The sequence below is a fragment of the Protopterus annectens genome, chromosome 3.part1 (genome assembly GCF_019279795.1).
Source record: "Protopterus annectens isolate FY-2018-M chromosome 3.part1, PAN1.0, whole genome shotgun sequence".
Lineage (NCBI taxonomy): Eukaryota > Metazoa > Chordata > Ceratodontiformes > Protopteridae > Protopterus > Protopterus annectens.
The window spans coordinates 1,293,067,113-1,293,085,764 of record NC_056732.1 but is presented as its reverse complement, the minus strand read 5'-3'; the positions used below and the strand labels follow the sequence as shown (position 1 = coordinate 1,293,085,764).

At 38.2% G+C, this 18,652-nt stretch overlaps 1 protein-coding gene across 1 annotated transcript in view; it reads left to right on the top strand.

The window, feature by feature from the left end:
• The window catches only part of LOC122798421 (lymphocyte antigen 6B-like), a gene marked incomplete in the record, with an annotated part of 880,405 nt that overhangs the window by 382,449 nt on the left and 479,304 nt on the right, over positions 1-18,652 (top strand).

Here is an 18,652-nt window from a genome sequence, read left to right as displayed (position 1 = left end):
ACTTAGTTAACTAAAAAGTCCGAAACTTACTTATCCGAGTCAAATGAAGTCAGATATCACAAATATGAACTCATTTTATTAAAATGCATACACACATTAACGTTTAAGGTTTCTTAACTTCAATATACTGTTTAAAGATATTGTCTCATTCAAACCCGGGTAAAACATTGCCCCAGTGTGTATTTGCCAACTTAACTCAAGTTGCTCAAGTATAAGTGTAAGCGGGCCCCCCCCCCCCCAAACTATCATCAACAACTGAATCAATTGCTTTGAACAAAAATGAATGTTGTGGATAGGAAATAATGTGTCTAGCCAGTGCATTATCTCTGTTAAGGGTCTTTATGTTATATAGATGTTCATATGCTTGTTCTTTTAACCTTCTATCCATTTTACCTATGTAAAACGCTGCACAGCATTGACACTGGGCTAAATAAACCACAAACTTGGACTGACAAGTATACTTCAATTTGATTTTAAAACTAATATTTTTAACTTCAATGCCTTGTCCTGTACTCATGTATTTACAGTAATTACACATTTGGCATTTGTACATGCCGCACTTCCACTGTGGGGTGTTTTTTTTATGTTGTAATATCTCCTTTAAATTAGTCCCCATCTTGTAAATAATCCGGGGTTTGCTTTTGACCTTGTAAGAAAGGTGAGGATCTCTCCTAATTATTTCCCAATTTTTGTTCAAAATTTACATTATTTCCCTTTCATTACTACTATAGGGTGTTATTAAACTTAAATTCCATACTTTTTTTGTTGTAATTCTCTGTCACTTATTATAACACTTTGTAAACCGATGGACAAAATGGGTTTATACAACCCCTGTTCTCTCTTATATTTTACTTCTTCCAGTAGAAACTCAAAAAAGTCCACTGGGGTAACCTCTCCTAACAAACATTGACCTCAAATTATTACATTCATCCATGAAATCCTGGTCCAACATGACCATACGGGCAGCTCTCATGAGTTGACCCTTCACCACTGATTTCTTTTGGTGCCATGGATGGCAACTGCTAAAATGTAATAAAGAATTTGAATATGTGGCCTTTCTATAAATTTTTGCTACATATGCGTTCCTTTCCATATCTTTACTAAGATCCACATCCAAGTATGAAATCCTGGTAATTTCAAATGCACAAGTAAAGGAATGGAAATATGTGGTGCTGTTAAAATAATCTACTAGTTTACTAGCTGCTTCCTTATTTCCTTCAAAAATGATAAAAATATTGTCCAAAAACCATGTGTAGAACTGGATGTACTGTTTCACTTCTTGTTTACTAAAGATAAATTCTTGTTCCCATGAGGCAATTACCAAATTGGCATAACTTGCCCCACAGGGTGACCCCATAGCTACACCAGTCTTTTGAACATATAACTTATCATTACATAAAATGAAATTATTATACAAAATTATGTCAAGCATTTCCCCTATTAAGGCCACCTCATCAGAGGCTACTGCTTTAGCTCTCAGGAAACTACTGACTTGTTCGACACCTTCCACATGGGGGATAGAAGAATATAAATCTACCACATCCACTGTTAGAAAATTGAAGTCAGCATTAAATTCTAAATTCTTGATTTGTGACAAGAATGACCAAGAATCTTTACATATATATTTCTTTTGAGTTACATACTTCTTCAGCTTTTGGTCTACCCATTTTGCCCAAGGGTAAGTAATGCTTGCCCTAGCATCCACCAAGGGTAGAATCGCATTGGTGGATTATTCAAATTTTTTATGTAATTTAGGGATACCAAACAAAACAGGTATCCTTGGGGAAGGCATAGATAAATATCTAAACAAGTCAGTAGTAATCCTGGTTTCTAACAACATTTCATATAAATGAGACTTTATTTTACTGTATGCTTGATTTAACTCATTACGTGAAACCAACTGATATGTGGAACTTCGGACTATTTGGTCCATTTTATTGACATAGTCCTCCACATTCATAACAACAAGCCCCCCTCCCTTATCTGGGGCCATAATATGCACTGGGCTTCTTGAATTAGTTGTAATAAATGCAGTTGTTCACTAGTGACATTTACAGGTGGAACATTTATTTTGTTTTTTTTTTTTATTTTTTTTATTTTGTTATTTATTTTATTCTGCTTATGATTACTACCAGACTCTAAAGCATTATATAAATCCAACTCACAAATGAGTTCAAAACATTGTAAAGTTGGGTGTAAAGGGGGACAAAAAGTACTTGAAGGATGTAATGCACTAGACTGAACCATAGTATTGTCAACAAAAAGCATAGACAAACTGAGTTTATGCACAAATAATTTTAAGTCAATTAATGTTTTAACTAAGTCTGCTTTTCTTGGGGGGACAAAAGTGTACCCCTTGGCTAATAGTTCCACCAGTGGTTGATCTATGGTAACATCAGAAAAGTTATAAATTTTAAAATCTTTATCATTGTTCATAAAGATGTTCCTTAGTCCAAAATCTGCAGCATTAGTTATCGGGGAAGCTGGTACAATAAGGGTTGATATAATCTCCTGCGTTTCCAATTCTTCCCTTTGTAGTTGTTGTTGGAATGAGATTTCTTGTTCTTTGATCTCAGATTGTATTGGTTGGCTTGATGCTGAAAATTTTGGGTGTTAGCTGATGTATTGCTCACAATTGTCTGTGGGGGTAACATAGGTCCCTCACCTGATGGAAGTGCACTACTATCATTTGAGACAGATAGACCATATGTTAATTCATTTCTGTTTGTTGTGTTACACAAAAATACATTCATAGCAGCATTGCTGGATTTTTCTACTTGTGAACTTGGGGGTGAGGGTAAGCATTCCCCTCACCATATGCTTTACGGTCTCTAGCAAGTTTTTTTACTTTAATTTCTCTAAATTTCATCGTTTGTTGGTCTATACTGTCAAAAATTCTGTTGTAATCAAAAGTGTATCTTGAAAAGTTTACATGACCCTTAATAGCAGCATCTAAGCTAGTAGCTTCTTGTTGTAAAAGATTAATGGCATAACTGGTCTCGAAACTCCTTATCAAGCTCCCTATGCACAACAGCCCAGACCTGATGAAGGGTGACAAGTTCCTCTCCACCCCACTTCTGGGGGGGCAAGCCCCATCCCCTGTGGGGGTTCCACTCAAAGGTGGTGCAGGGCCAACGGAGGAGAAGGTCCAGGCTGGGTCCCAGATGTGCTTCTGCCCGGTGCCATGGCCAGCTGATGTGGGACAGGTGGGTCCACTGGGACCGGCCTTCCCATACGAGGTATGTTGTAGCGGGTTTAAGAAAGATATGGGTTAGTAATAGTCAACAGCATTCAGGATTAGTTATAACAGCATGCATAGGTATTCCCATTAACCCAAGACACCAAGCAGAACACATGCATATATGGAACAACAGTGGCCATTACAACAGCTTGTAGATTTCATTGATGGTAACAGGCCACCAATATGAGAGTATTTTAACATGGCGCATGCATAGAAACAAATGTGAATATTTATAAACCAATAGGACATATGTCCCAACAAAAGTTTGGAGTGTACACATACCAACTGAGTTGTGTAATTGGGTTATTTTTGCACATATGGTAGGGGTGAGAGACAGAGTTCAATTAACAACTAGTATATCCTTCTAGTTTTCACAACATTCTTAGTCACTGCAGTGATTTGTCCCTTACATGTATTTTTACACTACCCAATGGCCTTAATTTGTACAATGGTATGTTTGTAGATTAGTGGTTCCACTTGAAACCATCAAATTACCATATTGTTGAACCTTAAATCATCGAGACCAGACCATCACAAACATAGATCAATGAAAACTGAATTCATTGAGACGTATAACATCGAAAACACATTCCCCAGATGTTAAATTGTGAACATACCTACAAACACCAATCCAAGTATCAAAACATCGAATTATGGACTGGCGATAACACACGATACCCTGTAACTGTCTCCTTCAGTGACAAATACAATGGACACCGTCACATACTAGAAGTAACATCCATCCTCTCCATTATATAACCATCTTCACCCTAGTTGCAATCAAGCCAACATAACAATTCCACACAGTAAGCGTATTCTAACAAATATAATAGAATCTAAAGTAGCACATGACCATGCAGACAACAGCAGTACATCAAAATAATATAAAAATTCCTACACCACACCGATTCTGCAACATGCATTATGTACAAGTATGTGAGATCAAAGCTTAAGTAGCCCAGCAATAGCCTCCAAATAGCTGAGAGTATCATAAGAGTCTCTACTGTCCAATACTGCCTGCAACCCCTTTTCGTGTACAATAAGCTTACGTCTTTTAGGCTATGGCGGGCACCCTGCTGCCATACGAACATGTAATTCCTCATTTCTGTTTTGTTCTTGGGACAAAGTGCACATAAGCACTTACAAATCAGTAGCAAAAGCTCCCAACATACACTTTAAATGGTGATGCCATCCCAATATGCTATTTTGTGTACGTAGTAGACATTGCAAGTTAAGCTGTAAAATATTCCAGAATTCCTTAGGAAATAATGGTGGAAAATGAACAAATGCTGCAGTTCTAGTTGCAAACTTCCTGGGTTTCCCCAATAAATGCCAATCTGTAAAGTATTTTAATAACGGTTGTCCCTCTTCAGGGAATGACTGCTTTAACAAACTAAAAGCAGGAAGTACATCGTCTTCTGGTAAAAATGACAACGTGATGAGGCACTTTACAGAAATCTGGAAACAATGGCATTTGTTATATAACGCAGCTAAGCCAAGACTCTGCAATTTTAGCCATATGTTTTGGCTAAAATGAAACAAACATCCTTTCGGTACAATACTGTTCAAATTCATCCGTAGACTTTTTATAGTGGCTATTTCAAAGTCGCAAAAAATGTACTTCACAGTCGGTACAATGTTTTCTTCAGCCATCAAAGCTAATATACAATTCCACATAACATTATAACTTCTAAGTGACTTTCTGGTCATGAGTGTATACAACAATGGCATCGTTCTTGTATAACAGCTGAATGACACAAAGCCATGCAAATTGTACAACTGCCGACAGATAACCCCTTTAAAGAAGAATGTACCATCCATTAGCCAAATTGTACACCTGCTTAGATCACATAGGTTTTTTTACTGTAGTAATCACTAACACAGTTAAGTCAGTAGATTTATCTACAAACATCTTACAAATGAATGCACCTTCTTTCAAATTAAATTGTGATATATCAATATTTTCAAGTGTTACTGTACCACTAGTTGAACCTCTACTCTGCTGTTTTTTATTTTTATTTTATTTTTTTTTTCTAAATAAAAATCAAATATTATAATGATAAATATGATATATATATATTGTAATATAATATGACCTATACTACTTAATATGAGTTTGAACTAACCTCTATTAACAAAAGATTATCCAGGTTAAGAAGGACTAATATAGTATAATGCATATATAATACATAGGCAGTAAAAAGTGCAGCATTCATCCAATGATCTATTACTAACTTGTATGTTCTATCTACATATAATGTTTTCATTAAATTGAGAGAGTATTGGTACATATTGTTTTTATATATATACTTTAATTAAAATAATGAATATATTTTATATTTTTTAAAAAGCTCTTGAATTCTATAAAATGAACACTTTTTTCAGCTCCTTTTTTTTGAGCTTTGCTAACAACTAATGGACACTAGGGCTTTGTAATTGCTTTTAATTGTTTTTAAATAAAATGCAGCTAATGCTTATTTGTGTATATGACTATATAAGATGAGTCCACATTTTTAAAATTTTTAAACCTGTAACCTGATGAAGCGCTTATTTGCTGCGCATTAACCTTTTGTTTATTCTAAAATAAAATATATTTGCTACTATCGTGGAGGCTTCTGTGATTTGCTGAATAATACTCTGCTGTCTATGTAATTTCCCAACCTGTTGTAGCAGATCTTTTCTGCTAGGTAGGTTAGGAACTGTGTCTAAACTGCTGGTAGACATAATATCATCTACTATCAAACAAGGTGTATCCCGGGACATAACAGCCTTTTGCTTTAGCTGAGTATTCATCTTATATTGCTGTACCTCAGATGGATCTCCGCTATGACTGTGAGCAGCAGTTTTACATAACTTCTCACCATCGGGCATTGAAATCGTTATACAGCATCCCTTACATTTAGTAATGTACTTTTGTTTACAGCACCAATATCTCTTTACATCTACAGTACTCTCTAAGTTATAAACATATCCGTCTATAAGGAGGACATCCTTACTACGTTGGGATTTTGTTACCAAGTACAAACTGCCTAGTATTCCAGGGCAAAATGTTGTGTTCTCCACCATGTTGGTTAGCTAAAATCTGTTTCTTAAAGTGACTACAACCCTATAAATATATTGCTATAGTGGGAATTACAAAAGTAGCGGAGCATAAAACATTATACACACTTCTGTGCAGTATATTCGATGTTATGCATCTCAATGAATTCAGTTTTTGGTGATCTAAGTTTGGACGGTCTGGTCTCGATGATTTAAGGTTTGACGATGTGGTAATTTGATGGTTTCAAGTGGAACCAGATTAGTATATATGTGACCTGTGTCTTATGTACAGTCTACACCTCTTACCTGTCATAGCTGTGGAGAAAATCTTTGTTAACACTACCAGACTGTTTCTACACATACTCCCAGATTCTGTCTTGATGTTATACACAGGGTCTATATTAGAACATCGAAGTTTCAAAACTTCGAATGTTATAAAATCGACCCCTATTCAGCGAAAGCTGAAAATATTAAAGCAACAGAAAACCAAATTTTTTCCTAGGGAAAGAATTTGGTTGTCCGTTTCTGTTGCTTCCGTATTTTTAGCGCTGTGATGGAAAGTTACGGGTCACATTCAGGTAAGTGTGTGATTGAGTGCGGGTTAGGTTAGTTAGGGTTATGGCGCGGGTTAGGTATGTGTGCGATTGTGTGGACGTGAGTGTTAAGGCTGGTTAGGTGAATTACAGTTAGGGTGCAGATCAGTTAAGTGTTAGATTGTGTAGACGTGAGGGTTAGGGCAGGGTAGGTGAGTTAGGGTTAGGGCATGGGTGAGGTGAGTGTGCGATAATGACAGACCTTAGGGTTAAAGTTTGGGTTAAGATAAGTGGATAGATAGTGGTGTGTGTATAGTTTAGTGTAGGGTTCGGTGTAAGATTTTAGGTGTATGTGTGTGGATTGCTGTTTGTTTGGTGTGCTTGTGTTGTGTGTATGTGGTTTGGTACAGCAAATGTTTTCCCTAGGAAACAATTCGCTGTTCTGTATGTTTGATGTTTTCAGCTTTCGCTGAATAGGGGTCGATATTAGAACATTCGAAGTTTTGAAATTTCGATGTTCTAATATAGACCCTATACACATACCTCTCAATCTGTTATTGCACACATTCTGGTCAGGGCTTGAAGAGATGCAGGTGTTAATGCAACATATTTTGAGAATTGCTCTCATACATTTTGAGTGAGATGCTAGAATGCAGGTTTGTTTTCATATACATTCTCTGACTATGTACATGTCTGACTATTAGTTATATGTCATTAAAGGCTGCCTACATTTCTTGGACCCTCACACTGATTTGTCAGGGGAACAGGGTACCAGGCAGTTGATATGGGCCATTCATCTGGACATGCTTGACAGATTGGAACAGTTGAGGGGTATGATTATGCATATACCTTTCTATCTGAACATTCTGACAAATTCTGTACAGTTGTTGGGTGTAATTATGCGTACAGCTTTCTATCTGAACATTCTAACAAAATCTTTACAGTTGTGGTGTATGATTATGCACGCAACTTACTAGCACTCCCAGGATTCAAACCCCTGCTGTGTGTGACAAAAAGCATTACAGTTAACATCACAGTACACTGTGCTATCAAGGAATTGGTGTGCAGCTTTGCAATGCTTTCTGTCTAAGTCTCCCTCAGTTGTACTATATGACTGACCTCTTAGGTTAGTACTAGGCTAACTGCTCCTGCGGGCCATTTTTTTTAAGTCTAGCCAATTACCCCATGTGAGAATCAAACCCCACACCTTGTGTTTGTAAGGCAAACACCTTAACCATTATACCAAACCACCTCTTGACACTTCCACCATTGTTATACAGAACTTCATATACATTTTATCTGCATACCACAGTGTGGGTAACACTGCTTAATACAAGAGTACTATTTATAGAATGCAGCATTACAACAACATATGAAAGCAGAGTAAACAGAAGCACTCCAGAGGTTATACCTTTATTCACAGGATATTACACCTTTATTTACATACAACCTATATGACAGTCTTCCTGCTTTATTGTCTAGTTTATTCAGTACATCCCATACACAATACATTTTTATAGTAGTACAACACTTTCTAAGACTCTTATATTTATTTGTTATGACAGTACATGCAGAATAATTACTAACCTGCCTCATGATGCAGACTTTGCAACCTAGCATCATGGGCTTGCTGGTTCACAGCCAGCACATCTGCAGCTGTCAGAGAAATACAGTGATATTTAGCCATACCTATCCATAGTATACACAAGCTAGGCAATTATTAACTACTTAACAGAACGAGTACTTACTCAGTGCTGGGGTATCATTCATCTGCCGAGATTCCTGGATCCACTGTTCCACTACATCCCCCCTCTGCCACTTCATGTCAGCATGGTGGTGCCTGACCTGCTCACCAGTCTGGAGGATACGTCTGGCACTGGTGAGGTCACAGGCGACACTGTCCCAGGCCTCCATTTTATACTACAAGCCCTGGTACTGGCCCTGCAGTAGTCTCTGCTCATGGTGTTTTACCAGGAGCCATACCATGTATCTGGACTCCTGGATGCCCCAGCACTGGGCTCGAAATCGAGTGCCTTCACCCACTTCAGCCATTCTGCCTACAGAAGGAAGCTACAACCAGTTATGGGAAGTATTCCCGGCTGTGGGCTTTAAATATGCCTGATTTCCTGCACTTTTCCATGATTGGCCGGTTTTGAATAGGCTAAGCTATGGGCACACCTGCTTACCTAAGGTTGGCATTGTTTAAAGAAGTATACCACTGGGCAGATTGAATTGGCTGCCCTACACATTGCTTACATCAACTAAGCTGAGCTGTGCAGCACTTAGCATTGCTTAATATTTAATTTGCATTATATTTGCTTTTTGGCATTGATTTATTATTCATTACATGTTATATATGTGTCTGGTATCCATGATTCATGTGTATGTACACTGTATGGGGTCCAAAAGACTTCTACACTTTATTACAATAACACCTCACTTCTGGGCTTACTGCAGTACTCCATTTCACATATTTATGTTATGTAGCTGGATATACAACATAAGACTGTACAGAAAGTACATGTTCAGCTTGTTTTCCTATGGTGAGGTTTGTATATTAACACCTCAACCTTAAGCATTGTTGTGATGGCTTAGTGGTTAATTTGTGTGACTGAAGTGTACAGGGTCCTGGGTTCACAACTTGCAAATGTTAGTTATATTTTCTGCCCAGAACAGCAGCTGATGCATACTGAGTGATTAAGGCACTTTAAACCACACTCACAGACTCAAAAAAACATGTTTATTTCATCATGGTTTGGTGTTTCCTACATTTTAATACCACTCTGGCACTATTTAGAGCTTTTTAAATATTTGTATACACAATTTCTGACTCTGACCACAGGGGGTCTGGCATCTTGAAATAGTTCTGACTGTTTAGTCTGCCTCTAAGTATCCTAGAATCCATTGTTTGTCTCCAAAACATTGCATCAGATCTGCCATGTTTTTACCTAAAGCTTCTGTCATTCCACTGGTTTTACAGGCATTCACTGCTGTGTTATGGCCACCTACTTTTGGTTAAAATTGTATCCTTTCTCAATGACTACTAACACAAGCAGTGCAAATGCTACAGAACAGAATTGAAAAGTGCATTTTATTTCTCTTTCTTCTTAGAAATGCTAACTTGATTTCTTTTGTGAAGGCTGAAATCTAGTTCTTCAAGGTATTTCCCCTCCCCCTTCACACCTAACTTCCCTAGCTGTCAAAGAGCTAAGGGTAATTGACCCATTATCTGCATGTGATTGACAGCTCACAGCAGGTGACCAGACTAATGCACTATTTTCCTGTCAGCCTTTCCTTCCTTACAGTGGGAGATTTTTTTTTTGTTACACTCTTCCTGTCAAATTTACAACCAAGCTACATAGCACTGGGAATAATCACTGTTTTGCAAAGCATCAAACTTCCACTCATTTTTCCTTCCTGTTTGGTTAAATAGCTAACAAATGATGCACTATAAACACAAAATATTTCACAAACTTACATGACAGCACCCACATGCTTTTTTTAACTGGTAATTTAAGAAAATTATGGTATTGCATACTTGTAATCTGATGTAGTGCTGTCGATTAATTGTGACAGACATCTGCTTCTTATATAAAAACATGCAATTAACGTCTACGTGTGGTCACTGCAAATTTATGGTCTTAGTTTTTGCAGCTGTTACTGTGCTTCTGCCTGTACTTTATCACATATCTGTAGGGATCTTCAGAAAAGTGAGATTATAGTTTGACATTTTTGCTAGGTTAAGAGTGGGCTGAGCAAGGCAGCTCTGACATCACAATGTGGGAAGTCCACTGGCTCTTCTGTACAGCATGCAAATCAGGCAGGGATTGCATCACTTTGGGGGTAGAAACATCCCAGTAGCTAGAGCAAGAGCTCTGGCAGATGTGACATCATCATTTTAGAGCCAGCTAGAGATTTTTCAACTTTGTTTTCAAAGTGAAAGTAAAACAGTACAGAAAGGTAGGAAGCATAACAGGGAAAACAGTTGAGTGGATTACTTTTTAAAGCTGCATGGGTAATGTTTTGAGACTGTATCAACGAACAGGGACTAAAAGAGACAGCAGGTTGAGCAATCTGCTTTAATATCCCGTTGTTGTCCTTTAAAGCAATTGTGAGTGGGTTTGCTCTGGTTTGCACGAAGGTAAGCAATGCTAACCTCTGGTTACATATGCTTATAGAGAGTTAGCTTCAACATTGCTTGAGTTAGCTTCAACATTGCTTACTCCTGCGCAAATGGGCTTAAACATACTTACTATTACTTAAATGTACTTAGTACCACTTACTACCACTTACTAGTGCTACATTTTAGACAGTTCATAGGTTCATAGGTTCATAGGTTTATACTAGGCTATCTGCCCTAAGGCATTTATAAACCTAGCCCAAAGTTTTGTGGCTTAAGCCACCCCTTATATGAAAAAATACTGTGCCCATTAGTTTGTTGTGCCTCTGTCCAGCAGTGACACAGAGATGATTCCCAGGGTAAACCTATGATCTCCCATCCACAGGTCAAGATTTCTCTTGAACAGAGCCAGCGAGGTGCTCTGCCTCACATGGACCGGGATTTTATTCCACAGCATAGGGAGTCTCTGAGTGATAAATCTATCCCTCCAGCACGTCTTATTTATGTCCGTGCTAAGGTTTAAGTCGCTTGCTCTAGTGGTTCTGGTGGATTTGGATTTTTTGAGGTGGAGCATGTCCATTAATTCTGGGTTTGACATGGCCTTGTATGTCAGGCACAGGTCACCTCTGAGCAGACGGTATGCGACTGAATAGAGCTGGAGTTTCTTCAATCTGGCAGCATATGACAGATTTTGGAGTCCCTTTATCCTTTTGGTGAGGAACTTTTGGGGTCTCTCCAATTGCTGCAGGTGTCGGGTGAGATACATCCCAAATGGGGCATTGTACTCGATCATTGGTCTGATAAGTGAAGAGTACAGGGGAACAATGACCTCACTAGCTCTGGATGTGAATCCCTTCATGATCAGGTGGGCAATGTAGAAGGTCTTTCTAACCACTTTAGCAACGTGAGTGTCAAAAGAAAGGCCACTGTCAACCTGGGTCCCCAGGTCCCTGAAAACCTCTTCTGTGCTTAGTGGATTACCACCTATATGGTAGCTTGGGGTTACCTTGTTTTTCCTGAAGGGTATGACTATACATTTTTTGGCGTTTAACTTCAGGCCATGGCACTGGCACCAGCTATCAGTTTCCGTGAGTCCCCTCTGAAGGATATCCGTGTCCGATGCATTTTCCACTATGGCGCCCAGTTTGCAGTCATCTGCAAACTTTGTCAGCCAAAGTCCTCCTATGTTGGCCTGTACGTCTGAGAAGTAGATGCCGAACAATAGGGGGCCAAGGACTGAGCCCTGTGGGACACCACTTGTGACCGGCTTGGAGTCTGACATAGCGCCAGCAACTCTAACCCTGTGGGTTCTGTCCTTAAGCCAGTTTGCAACCCATCTTGTGACATATGGGTTTACATTTAAGCTGGTAAGTTTTTCTATAATACCCAAGTGGGGTATTGTGTCAAAAGCTTTTGCAAGGTCAAGGTAGGCTGTATGGACTGTCTTTCCCTCATCAATGGCGTTGGTGACTGTTTCAAAGAAGTCGACCAAGTTCAAAAGGCATGATCTGCCCTTGACAAAGCCAAACTGGGTCGGGTCCAATGTCTGCAAGTCCCCTATATCTTTGTTTATGAGCTCCATTATGATCCTCTCCATAGCTTTGCAGACTAGACTTGTTAAGCTTATGGGGCGGTAATTACCAGGGTCCGTGGAGGCACCGCCTTTGTGGAGTGGGACCACAGTTGCCGTACGCCACTCCTTGGGCACGTATCCTGTGGTAAGGCTGAGATTAAACAGCTGCCTTATGTGTGGGTTTAGTTCCTCATTGAGCTCGTGTAGCACACAGCCGGGGACACCATCCGGTCCCATTGATGCTGTGTTTTTAGCTTTAGAGAGAGCAGCTTTCACCTGCGCATTTGAGATGTCTGGGAGGCTACACTCCACTGGGATAGTTATCTCTCCTTTTGGGGGGGGGGGTGAAGTTTGCACTGAACCTGTCTGCCAGTATGTTGGCAATGTCTGTGGGTTCAATGATTTTTGTATCATTTTGGACTAATTCTGAGCATATCTGGGAGTTTCCACCCAGGTTTCTAACATAGCTGAAAAAGGCCTTATGATTGTCTTTTGAATCTATGGCAATTTTTCTCTCAAAATTGGCCTTGGTTGATTTTATGAGTGCTCTTATATTTTTACTAATAATGATCAGGAGTGACTTCCCTTTTATGGATTTTGTTCTATCATGTAATAGCTTTCTCCTCTTATTGTAAAGTTTGTTAATGGCTGGGGTCCACCAGACTGGACGTTTGCCCTTGGTGGAAAGAGTCTTGGTTTTATTTGGGATTGCCTGATCCATGCAGCCCTGGAGGTGTTCATAGAAGGCATTTGTAAGGGCTTAAAGTGTAATGGTTCATGATGAGGTGAGAAATTTGAAAAATGTATGGAGTTATCATTCATTGCACAGTTTACCTTCCATTTGTATCTGTGATACTGTATGGGGCACATGTGATTATCTGTGGACTTTGCAACATTATGATACTGACAACTCACGTGTGCATTAAATGCAGTACTGCAGTTCAGAAATATATGTTATTTATTAGGTTATGCAACAAAAAATATTTATCATAAAAATGTGATTTGGAAGGGAAAATGGAATGTACTGCAATGGAACTCAAACCGGGAATGACTGTTTGCAAGGCAAATACTCTGCCCACTACACTATTGCTGTACTGCTTCATTTGCATACATCTTGCTTTTTATCCTCTTTCTGCTATTTAAGCTGCAATAACTGTAGCTAAGCGATGGGCAAACCCATGCACCTATGCTTAAACTTCATCCGTTTTATTAAATAAAAAGAAGTAACTTTTATTTTACTGAGTATTGCTGTTATACATGGGAGGGGGGATGTTGCTGGGGATATACATACATCTATGAGCGGTCTCGCTCATTGTTTGCTATCTTTCTGCACTCCTTCATTGCAAGGGTGTGTATATTCTGAGAGCTCTGCTCTCAGACACACCCCCTGCACTCGTCCATGCTCAGTGTAGGATTAGGAGCTCAGGCAGCACGCCTTCATTAATATGCATGATGTGCTGCCATCATGCTCCTAAATGGCAGCCTCCATGCATGACTAAGTGTTATGGTTCTGTGAAAGTACCTACTACAATAAAGTGTCTGTTGATCTATTCATTTGGCTTTGTTTTTGTCTCACCTTTGAAATATGCTAAATATTTAAACTTTGGGAGCATATCACATAAGAACTATCACTAGATAAGATAGGAGCTGGAGAGCTGGTGAGTTTTGAGTCAAGAATATTAGCGCTATTTAAAGCTTTCTTGTAGTTTATTAAAAAGTTGGCATAATGGCAGAAGTGTTTACCTTATAGACACAAGCTGCAGGGCTTGATTCTCACATAGGGTAATTTCCTAGGCTTACAAATGCATTAAGTCAGTTATTAAATTATGAGGTGGAAGGTTGGCATAATGGGTAAGGTGTTTGCCTTACAAACACAAGGTGCAACATTTGATTCTCATATGTGGTAATTGGCTAAGCTTAAAATAACCCACAAGAGCTGCTACGTTATATGAACCTATAAAAGTGTGCATCCAGCACTTATATGTGTTTAAATTAATGTGTTTTCTGGATTATGAATAGCACTGGATTATTTTATGGAGAATGACATGCTTAGTGCATGATACCTTAATTTTCAGAGGAAGAGTATATACATGGTGATGTTATCTCATTGTACCAACCTGTTTACAAAAGTGTTAAGGTGTAAGATTTGGAACCACTATAAATAGGCCCTTTAAAATTATAATGATCAGGTGTTAGTTTTATATATTTATTTATTATTTTATTTAATTTTACATTCGTTGACTGGGATTGTCCGACTGAGCTGAAGAGCCCTTTTTCAGCGGAGGCCTGGGGAGAAAAGCTCCAACATATTATACAATTTTCATTATAAATTAGCATTGAAACAGCAATGTTACAGGAATTATTACAAGGCATTAAGTAACAATACAACATTATGAAGTGTTGATAATCAGGAGTATAGTAAAACTCTTTCGAGCTATATAAAAATAAATATGTCATTAAGATTAGTATAGTTTTGGGGGTGAGTGGTTATAAAAACCCAGTTTTTTCATAATGTAGTTGCATGAAGGCAAGACAATAGCAATAGAATGTTTCTCTGAGGTTTTAGAAGACAGTAGAAAGAGTAGTCAAGGAAGATTAGAGAGAGCTAGTGAGAAGAGTGAGTTAAAGGCAGAAAGTAGATTAAGGTATAGAAAGTAGGAAATGATTAAGGATGGAGAGTGCAGTGGCAGGACCAGTGACTTTTAATATACTCTTTGGTGGCTGTCTTAAATTGTTTAGTGTCAAATAAATTATTAAAATCAGACTGTAAAATCATTAGGCTTTTCAAAATGACAGTCAATAACATAGGAGGTTCAGATGCAAAAAAATAAAAGTTTACTAGTGTACACCAGGAGACAAAAGACCATACAAGAATACAAGTATAGAATTTTGTCTAATTACATTCAGGAAATGTCTAGTTTTTTATACTATTTACAATTAGCTTTGCCCACCTTACTGACATGAGTTGTCACAGGGCATTTACATCACTTTAGCTTACAATTCTCTATTCATCCTTGATTAGCTGACTCCGTAAATTTAAAATTTGTTTTTTCAAGAAACAATACTGCCTTGCTAGTCAACATGTTAGTTGCAATGTCTTCCTGCAAAGTTACTCTTTTCAAGGCTATTGCCTGTGATCAATACAATGGAAGCTTTAGTCCTTTTAATACAGCTCTTTGTTTTCTTTAATACAGTCTTACATGTCTGTGCTATTTCAAGCCTTTTAGTAACATACAAGGTCACATCATTCATGCAGGAAGAAGCTGAATTAGTATTCTATTCATTTAATTTTCCTGACCCAGCAGATAATTATTTTAGTATAGCAATAACCCACGCCTGGGTGTGGGTAATGCTGGATTTACCCATGGTTGGCGTGGTTTGCCAAACAAAGCCAACCGTGGGTAATACAAGCATTACCCACACCCAGAAGTGGGTTATTGCTATTATATCATGACATTATTTAAGAAAAGAAACTATTACTTTTCTTAAATAATGGCATAGTATAATGCCTGTTTGCTGCCCTTCCGCAGATGTCTGGCATCCGCGGTTCTGATGTACTGCGCGCCTGCGCAGTACATCAGAGTTGGGGCAAAAGCAACGGAGAAAGCAAGATCTCCGTTTTATGCCTCGCTATGTTAAATGGGTTTAACATAGCGAGAGTTTTAAAATAAGCAACGGACATCTCCGTTGCTTATTTTAAACTGTCTCGCTATGTTAAATGGGTTTAACATGGCGAGACAGTTTTAAATAAGCAGCGGAGATCTCCGTTTTTGCTTTAAAAAATCGTCTCCAAATGTTAAACCCATATTAGACAGTGTTTGTAAAATTGTTTTATATAATGGAAAAGTCCGGGGCGACGGACCTTTTGGAGATGTCTGTTGCTTATTTTAAAACTGTCTCGCTATGTTAAACTCATTTAACATAGCAAAACACTAAAAAAAGCAATGGAGATCTTGCTTTCTCCATTGCTTTTTTTTAAAACCTGTCTCGCTATGTTAAATGGGTTTAGCATAGCGAGACAGCTTTAAAATAAGCAACGGAGATTTCCGTTGCTTATTTTAAAGCTGTCTCGCTATGTTAAACCCATTTAACATAACGAAACAATGTTCAAAATCGAGTTATACTAATGGAAAAAAGTCCGGGCGACCAGACCTTTTTCCATTAGTATAACTCGATTTGCAACGGGCACGCTGGCCAATCAGCATGCACGTTTTGGAATAATAATGGGGGGTCATGGTATAATAAAGCATAAACAACATTTTCTAAGCTCTGCGTTTTCTGACAGGGTCAAAGGCCAGCTTTGCTTCAAGCCAAACTGCAGTTTCAAAGTCACTTCATATTCAAATATGAATTGATTTTTCTATATATGATTAATGGAATAAAATGCATTATATATTATTTGCTTTTAAACTAGCATTCACATATGTTCAAATACATATTTTTCTCACATTTTCCCTCCTGATAATACTTTTTATTCTATTTGAAGTATGCACAGTGTTATTTCATCTCCTAGCCTTCTCCATTCAGGATTTTCAGCTAGGTGAATCATGCATTCAATACTTCAGAAATAACATCACCTGAAAGTAACTTTTCAAGCTCTACATCTTGGAAAAGAGTTTCAGTAACAGATACATTAATAAAATGTTTGATCAATCTTTTTATGCAGGGTATTCCACAACAAACACAGACTCCTATTAGGAGTAAACCTACAAGTATTCACTCCAGTGCAACTATTTTGAATATGTACCTTTAACTCCTAGTGGATGTGGCCTGAGCCTTTAAAAATTAAATTATCACCTTACAATTTTAACAAATACTCATTGACAGAGGTCAAATATCAATACAATTGTGTTTGCCATCATGTATGCTTCAAGATAAAATATTTTTAAACCTTGTGTGTAGCATGGTTTTGGAATTATTAATGCATATATGCATAAGTAATATTTGACGCCTAGAGGAGTAGTAGGAGTTAACTGCAGATGCACCTGGAGGCGTCACTCGGACGTAATGAGTGAAAATTAAAGCAAGTATGTGAAAACATATCAAAATGATTATGTAACTTTGTCCTAAGTTTTTATTTGTTTTATTTTTAGACATCTTGGTTTGGTTGTGTATCAGTCTCAAAGTTTGTATCAAGTTGAAAGTTTCTTACTGGTTTACAATGTGTTAGGTGAACCCAGGATGTTTTTTCAGCTACTCGGACTGCAGTAGGTGTTGCCAACAAAACCTGGTATGGACCTTCCCACTTTGGACTTGCCCAGTTCTTTTTCTTCATCACTTTGATCCAGATCCAGGATCCTGGGGCCAGGACTGCTTCCTGGCTGGTCTGTTTTTTATCTGAAAAAGAGTTAAGCTGCAAAACAGTTTTATTTGTTAACAATTTCTTCATGTATTCTGCTAATGAACTGTCAGCCTCTTGCTCTGCAGGCACGAGACCTTTCCACTGAGGCACATAATATGCTCTCCCAAATATCATTTCAAAATGAGTTAAACCCCTTGCATTTGGAACAGTTCTCATACTCAGCAGTGCCAGAGGAAGACAGTATATCCAGTTCTTTTGTGTTTCCTCAACTAGCTTCCTTAACTTATTTTTAAGGATACCATTGTGTCTCTCCACCAGTCCTGCTGACTGCGGGTGGTAAGCACAGTGGTTCTTTAAAGAGATACCAAAAAATCTCCCAAGTTGCTGGATGGTCTGGTTGACAAAATGTGTGCCGTTGTCACTATAAATCCTTTCTGGGATGCCGAATCTAGGAATTATTTCTTTTATTAGGGCTTTTGCTACTGTCATTGCATCTGGGTTTTTTGTTGGAAAAGCTTCAACCCACTTAGAAAACATGTCTACAATTACTAAACAAAACTTCTTCCCCTCACATTTGTTCAGTTCTATAAAATCCATACAAATAGCATGGAACGGGTAAGGTGGTATGGGAAAACTTCCCTGCTTGGTTTTAAATGCTCCTTGTGCATGGTGCTTGTTACAAGTATGACAAGCTGCACAAAATTTCTTTGCATAGTTTGTATACCCATACGTTTGGAAAATCTGATTGACTAACTGTACCATCCCTCCTGTTGAGACATGACTCAGCAAGGCTGCATATCTAAATAAATTAGATGGCAATATTGGTTTCTTTTCTTTGGAAATG